We start from the raw sequence: 7,587 nt of genomic DNA, 5'->3' as shown, positions 1-7,587 counted from the left end.
TATAAATTATATTGCGAATTAAATGCAAACAATTTGACATAAATAAAAACAATGGTCATGCCATGGTAGGCAGTATTACGTCATGACTATTCTCTGCGCCAGAATAAAGTGACAAAATAGCCCACGAATGACTATATTGGATCATTTTGACCTTAGAGTTTATAAAAATGTCAAAATAGATTTAATCTTCTTATTTGGAAACAATTTCAGCCCCAATTTAAATAGTCTCTTACTATTTTGACACTTCTATAAACTCAATGATTAGAATTGTTTCATATAAATAGTCAGAAACTATTTTGTCACTTTACTCATGTTCCCTAATATTAATGTTATTTGCATTCATGCACACATATACATTACCTAACTTGAATCTAGCCATATTTGATATGTTTGATGATTGAGTTTTCTCACTTTAGCCATACAATATTGAAAGGGATTACTTCTTTGAGAAAAGCTTCTTACAATGATTGTGACATTTTAATATAATTTTACTTATTTTTTTTTTAAATATTTGGAACATAATAAAAATAGATAATTGAAAAGATAAATAAAATATTTGGATGATCGATAGACTCAGAAGTTGATCGGCAAAGCCCGACCAACACTCAAAGCCGAGTGTTCTAATTAGACCATATACTTGTAATTTCACAATTATTCTAATTAGATATAAATAGAGAAATAATAAATGTAAAAAATGAGGCGGTTGAAATTTAAGGCCATAATCTCTATAAAAGTAAGGAGATATCTAGATGATATATTGGATTCATTAGTGGGTATATAAAACTTATCAATTCATTCATTATTTTACTTCTGGAAACATCCAAAGGCTTGCCTGCCGGCTCCTACGGTTAGTAGGAGCTCTCCGTAGGAGCTCCTAATGAAAGATATAAAAAATGAGACAAATTTATAGACTATGAATATAATATATTTCAGAGTTTAATATACTAATATTAAGGGGCATTTACATAAACAGCCCCTAATTTCTATGTATTTAGATATCTAACACCTAAACTTTATTTGTTTACATTTATATGTAAAAAAAAAAATTAGATACATAAATACAAAGGAATTAAGCGGTATGTATTATTATAAGAACAATTTGTTATTTTTTAATTAGTTTTTAGATATATATCCTGAAGAGTACCCCCTCAATCCCAAGCCATTGTGAGCATGACTCCTCTTAAATATGAGTGGGGTCCACACGGGGGAACAAAACATTTATGGACTAATCTATTGCTACTATTAAAAATGTAACATTGCAAAAGCCAAAAAAAATACTTATAAATGCTTTAAAAAATCTTAAATACACATTGAAAACATTAGTGAACCCTAAATAGTCTACATTAGGACTAAATGCTTTTTATTTAATTATAGGAGTTTGTTTTTGGCCATAGCTTTCCTTTTTCGTAGTCAAGTGGAAGAAATTAAATAATTATATATTAAAATGAAGAGGAAAATATTGAAATTATTTCAGCATTAATGAAGCATGCATGAAAGGCACAAATCAATCCTAATATATCATAAACATCATACATAAATCCAAAACTTAATAATAATAGTATAATTAGGACTGTCAAAACGGCTCGTTGTTCGCGAACAGCTCGTGTTCGGCTCGTTCGCTAAGTTAACGAGCCGAACACGAACAAATATCTTGCCCCAATCCTTAACATCTTATGGTGATTGGGGTTGCCAAAATGACTCTTTGCTCGTGAACGGCTCGTGTTCGGCTCGCTAAGCAAACGGGTCGAACACGAACACACTTTCTGAGCTCGAAATATAAACAAGCGGAACAAGAGCTAATCCCGAGCTCGCTCTTGTTCGGCTCGTTCACACCCCTAAGTATAATAAAATTTCAAAATTTTACTTTTTTTTTTTTTTAATTTATTAGCATTGTAAGACCAATCATTTGAACTCACTTGGCTTGCCAGATAACGTTGCTGACACGGCGCCATTGTGGCAAAGCTCCAGCAGCCGTTGTCCTCTTCACTAAGCAAAATACTTCTTAAACATATCCTCCCCAAACAAGATTCATAAAATGCAAAAAATAAAAATAAAATAAGGAATACTGTTCAACCACGCTAATGAGGGGAATAATACAAAAATGGTAGAGGGCAGAAACATAATGGCAATTATTAGGACAAAAATTACTCCTTTAAGCTTCATTTACAACATATAAATATAACTTCACTTTGCATATTCATAAATTTGTCAATGCAATTTGTTTATGAAGACTTACATTACATACAAACCACTCAGTTCTCATGTATTTACGAACTAATAACAAAACTTAAATATTTACACACGCGCCATCTTTTCTATACATGAAAAATATTTATTTCACTTTTTAAAAGTTAAAAATAATTATATTTTTAACGTGATATGAACTATATAGGTGACGTAAATAAATAAATAAAAAAACTAATCTTTTGGTGTTTGATATGCAAATACATAGTTATTATGTAGTATGTATGTAAATATCCCTTAATTTAATTATTCTATTAATACAATGTAGATGTAGCATTATGTGATGTTACACACACACACACACACACACACACACACACACAAATATATATAACGACATTAATTTGTTAGAGCCTATCTTCAACTATAGCAGAAGAGGGGGGCCACTGGTTTGGTAATAATAGATAATTAGAAGATTGCCAGCTATTGCCGGCTGTTAGCTGCTGAGTTCGTGGAGCACGACTACACTGAAGTAAAAGGAAGGAAGAGAACAACTAGTTAAATGCAACATCATGTGAAGCATTTTTTTTAATTTGTATACTTTAGGGTAATTAGTGTTAAGCATGCAATAATCAAAATAAAATCTAAGACAATTAGTTCGAAAGAAAGGTGTAGGTAGCAAATGGATCTAGAAGGATTTTTTTTTTTTTTGGCATTTACATATATACCAAATATGTTCCTTCGTATTAACATATCTACCACGTAAACTTTATTTCTTAACATTTATACCATCCTAATATCACACATCACATCCAAAATATCGTTAGTTGATGTTTAAAAAAGTGAAACAGGCCTTTTTATGCATAGGATTAGTGGCATGCATGTAAATATTGAAGCTTAGTTGTTAGATAAGTAAATACATAGGAATTGAGTGAAATGAATAGAATTATGATTATTACTACTACTACTAATTTATAGCTATAATATATTGTTCATGATTGGAAATTTAAATTAAGAAAATCTTTAATTGAGAATATAATTGAGGGCCTACTCATGGAAGTTCTAGCCGTTTGTGTGAAGATTTTTTTTTCAAGGCATGATTGATACCCCATCAACAGATTTTCATCATCTCACATAAATCTCATAACTATTTTTTAGCCAAAAACGTTCAAACTTTAATTAGAAATCATCAATAACTCTGATTTTAACAAATTTACAATCATACCGAACGGTTTGCCAAGAATAACACAATGATATCATAGTTGGCGCAATTCCAACAAAATTAAGTCCACATCGAGCTGTTAAACCATTTTTTAAAACTACTTGTGCCTAATTGGAAGGTTGAAAAGATTTTTAATTTGACAAGCTTACAATAAAATCAAGCATCTCAATGAGACGAATCAAAACAAGCTCAAGATCATTCAATTTCGACACTGCTAAGACACTCAAATGTCGTATGATCAATGGGATGTCTCTAGGTTGTCCGATAGAATGGTCTACATTCTTTTTCTATTTGTGTGGAGGAATCTCTTAAACTCTATAAATAGAGTTATATCCCTTCATGAAAAGGGAGAAAAATTTGAGCTTGGTGGAGGTTCAAGGAGAGAAGAAGTTGGAGTCTAGTGTTATGCATTGAAGATCTAACGAATGCTTCCTGCTAATGTCGCCACCGACCACCATACGTTGGCTGTCGTCGACCATCACCAGGCGCCCCCTGCACGTTGCAGGGTAACTAAGCACGTTGCTAAACAACAACCAACACTTAACAAAACACATTGTTGAACAACAACCAATGTTGCAGAGTAATTAAGTGTTATACAGAGTAGCGACCAACATCCCAAAAGTGGTGAAGTATTCTACAGTGTAGTGCACCATCCCGAACACCGCACAACAACACACTTTAAAGATGGTATATTGGAGTTCCGACAACTGCAACCGCTCCCAACAGCTACGCAACGAATTCTTTTGCATATGGGCATTATAATAGTATGACCATAAATTTAATTTAAAAAAAAAGGAAGTCTAATAGAACTATGATTTCTACTTGAAAAAGTGAAGTTGTTAAATAAATTTCTCCCAGAAGACCTCAAGTCATGAGTGAAACTGAATTTTAGAGGCTCAAACAGAATTCAATAAAGACAAATGAGACAAATTTGGCGAGTTATGGAGCAGTTTCAACCAACACTAACTCAGCTCATCAACGGGTGAGTCGTGTCATTAGGGAAATTTACAGAATACCACTAAATTCTCATCTATTTACAAATCAAAAACAAATTTATATATTTATTTATAACGAAACAGTGTCTAATTCACATAAAACACATGCATGAAAAGAAATGTAATTTGAAATGTTATATTAAGCAGTTTTAGGCCAGAATTTTTAAAATTGTCAAAATAATCTCCACATCATTTAAATTTGGACTAAATTAGTTTTTATAAAGTACTATTAAAGTTCTTTTTTTAAATTGTCAAAAACTATTTTGACACTTCTATAAACACTGAAGCTAAAAAGATTTAATATAAATAATCGGGGACTATTTCTCCACCTCTACAGGGTCAGAATTGCCACTTTCATCTTCCAATGTCCACTTACACTGTAGGTTGCGCAAGTTTTGAGTTTTAGAGCTAAAAAAGATGTACCTTTAAGGTTTTTAAGGATAAAGGAGGAAGAGCCATGCCCACTGTTTCCCAGGATAAAGTATTAGAAATAGGTGAAAGATGTTTTATATTGTGGACCCTTACTGTTTAACACTACCAAGAAAAAACTTGCTACTTAAATGTAATCTTGGATCATTTCATTTAAAGAATTTTAAAAATATTATATATATATATATAATTTTCCGATCCATGTTGTCATTCCGCTCTGTTAGGGTTTCGCCCCATAGCGAACCCTAGTGTCGTTCGCTTCGTCACGCGCTCGATATATATATATATATATATATATACATATCCTAATTTTAAATGTAAAAAGAGCATAATATTCTGATTGCATAAGAGAGATTAGAATTATAATTCTCCATAACCAGATTATTATGAAATATATAAAAATAACAACAAATAATCGTGTGAAAAGGCAAAAAGTTATTAGGAAGATTTACACTATACATACCGACTCAACTCTATGTATTTACATATTCAACATCTAAACTTCTATTTTTACATACATGCGAGGGAGCTAAGTATTTAGAGACGTCAATTCTACGAAAAAGTATCATTTGTGGACTCAACTCCTCACATACAAACATTCAACCAAGAGCTTCTATTTAGTTGTGTACAAATTGCTGATTTGACTAACTATATATATTCTTATGTATTTGCATATCTCACACATAAACTTTCATATTTACAGACATAGCACCCAAATATTTCACATCAAAAAAGTGAAACACATGTTTTCATGCATATGTTTAAAGCATCAAAATATTATGTATATAAATATGAAAGTTTAGGCATGAGATTTAAAAGTACATTAGAATTATTTTGTGCTACTTGTGGAAATTTCCCTTCAAATAAAAAGTGAATGCAACAGAGCTATTTTCTCTTAATATAATGCCATGAAAGCCCTAATTTACCGCCGCCAAAACTAATCATTTGATGATGATAATTATATAAATATGAGAAAAGGCAAGCATGAGGAGGCCTACAGGAAGCAAGCAATGGGGACCTTCTCTATGGGAGAATATCTCATGTCTCAACCACCAACCATTGTGCCAGCTATAAAGCACCAAAAAGAAGAACTAGAATCATCTAGTGCTTTGAATTAAAAGCAACCAAACCAAGAAGGAATAATGAGCTATGAAAGTTACGGAAGGTTGTTCAAAACCATAGAATAGGCTTCAAGATTCGTGTCAGGTAAGATGATCAATCATCTTAAAAGTTGAGTGAATCTTAAAGCATAACAATAACAACAATAACAATAAGCCTTTATCCCACTAAGTGGTGTCGGCTGCATAAATCATTTTTCTCCATTGTCTTATTGTGTCATATTTTTATTTAATTCTAATAAATTAAGATCATTTATTATACAACATGTCCAAGTCTTTTTAAGTCAACCTCTAACTTTCTTAACATTAGCCGAATTTAAAACATCTACTCTCCTTACTGGATCATTAGATGGTGAAAGTTTAATGTGATCAAATCATCTAAGACGACTCTCTCTAATCTTGTCTGCCATTTGAGCTACACCAACTGAGCTACACCAACCCTCACCAACCCTTTAACGAAGACATCCGTTTCGCATTTTTGCTCTAAGTATCAAAGCCACTCATCCACGTAAGCATTCTCAATCTCAACAACACTTAACTTATTCTTTTAAGTCTAAGTGGTATTTTTATCACAGAATAGCCATCATATAGTTTTAGAAGATTTACATACATACCCAACTTAATTCCTAGGTATTTATGTATCTAATAAACTTCAATCTTTACATATATGCCACCTTACCTATGCATGAGAAGGTTTAGTTCACTTTACTTTAAGTTAAAGTTGTGATATTTTTGATGTGATATGAAAGAGAAAATTTTGGGTGGTATAAAAGTAAAAAGTAGATTTTAGGTGTTAGAAATGTAATACATAGGAATTGGGTAGTATGTACGTAAATGCCCCTACTAATTTTCCAAGGGACTCATCAGGTTCCAATAAATCGGTTGATGCAGCTCATTCCAGGAATGGAAGCAAGTCACGTACAAATAGTCCCACATTGGCTAGGTGTAGGGCCAAAAAACAGTATTTAAGGCCTGGGCTGCCCACCACCCATAAGGCTCTTTTGGGAGGTGACAGACTGCTTACCTCTCGAATCGTTGGTGCTTATCTTTTGTATTCTTCTTATATTTTACATGTAGACATGACAAAAATCAAGATAGAAATGTCAACTTTATCGACTTATATTTCAGGACAAATAGTCCCACACTGGCTAGGTGTAGGGCTGAAAAGCAGTATTTAAATCCTGGGCTGCCCACCACCCATAAGGGCTCTTTTGGGAGGTGACAAGTGGACAGCTGGTTCTCGTAAAGAAATCGAATAAGACGGGCTTAATTATAAATAGAGAGTAGTCGACAAATAAGCCATTTGCCATCTTTACTAAATCAGGAACAGGAACAGAAATAAATTGGGTGAGTAGCCAAAGAGAACTTAGTATGATCTGATCCAATTAATGTATTTGCATACATGCCACTCAATTCTCATGTATTTACATATCTAACACCTAAGCTTCAATTTTTACATACATGTCACCTTATCTACCGATGGAAAAGTGTTTTTCACTTTTTTTTTTAAACTAAAACAGTGGTATTTTTCATGTGATGAAAAATTTGGGTGGTATAAATATAAAAAATAAAGTAGAGATGTTAGATATAATTGGGTGGAATGCATGTCAATGACCTATATATATATACATACATATAT

The sequence above is a fragment of the Phalaenopsis equestris genome, unplaced genomic scaffold, assembly GCF_001263595.1.
Source record: "Phalaenopsis equestris unplaced genomic scaffold, ASM126359v1 Scaffold000347, whole genome shotgun sequence".
Classification (NCBI taxonomy): Eukaryota; Viridiplantae; Streptophyta; class Magnoliopsida; order Asparagales; family Orchidaceae; genus Phalaenopsis; species Phalaenopsis equestris.
This window is presented reverse-complemented; position numbering follows the sequence as displayed.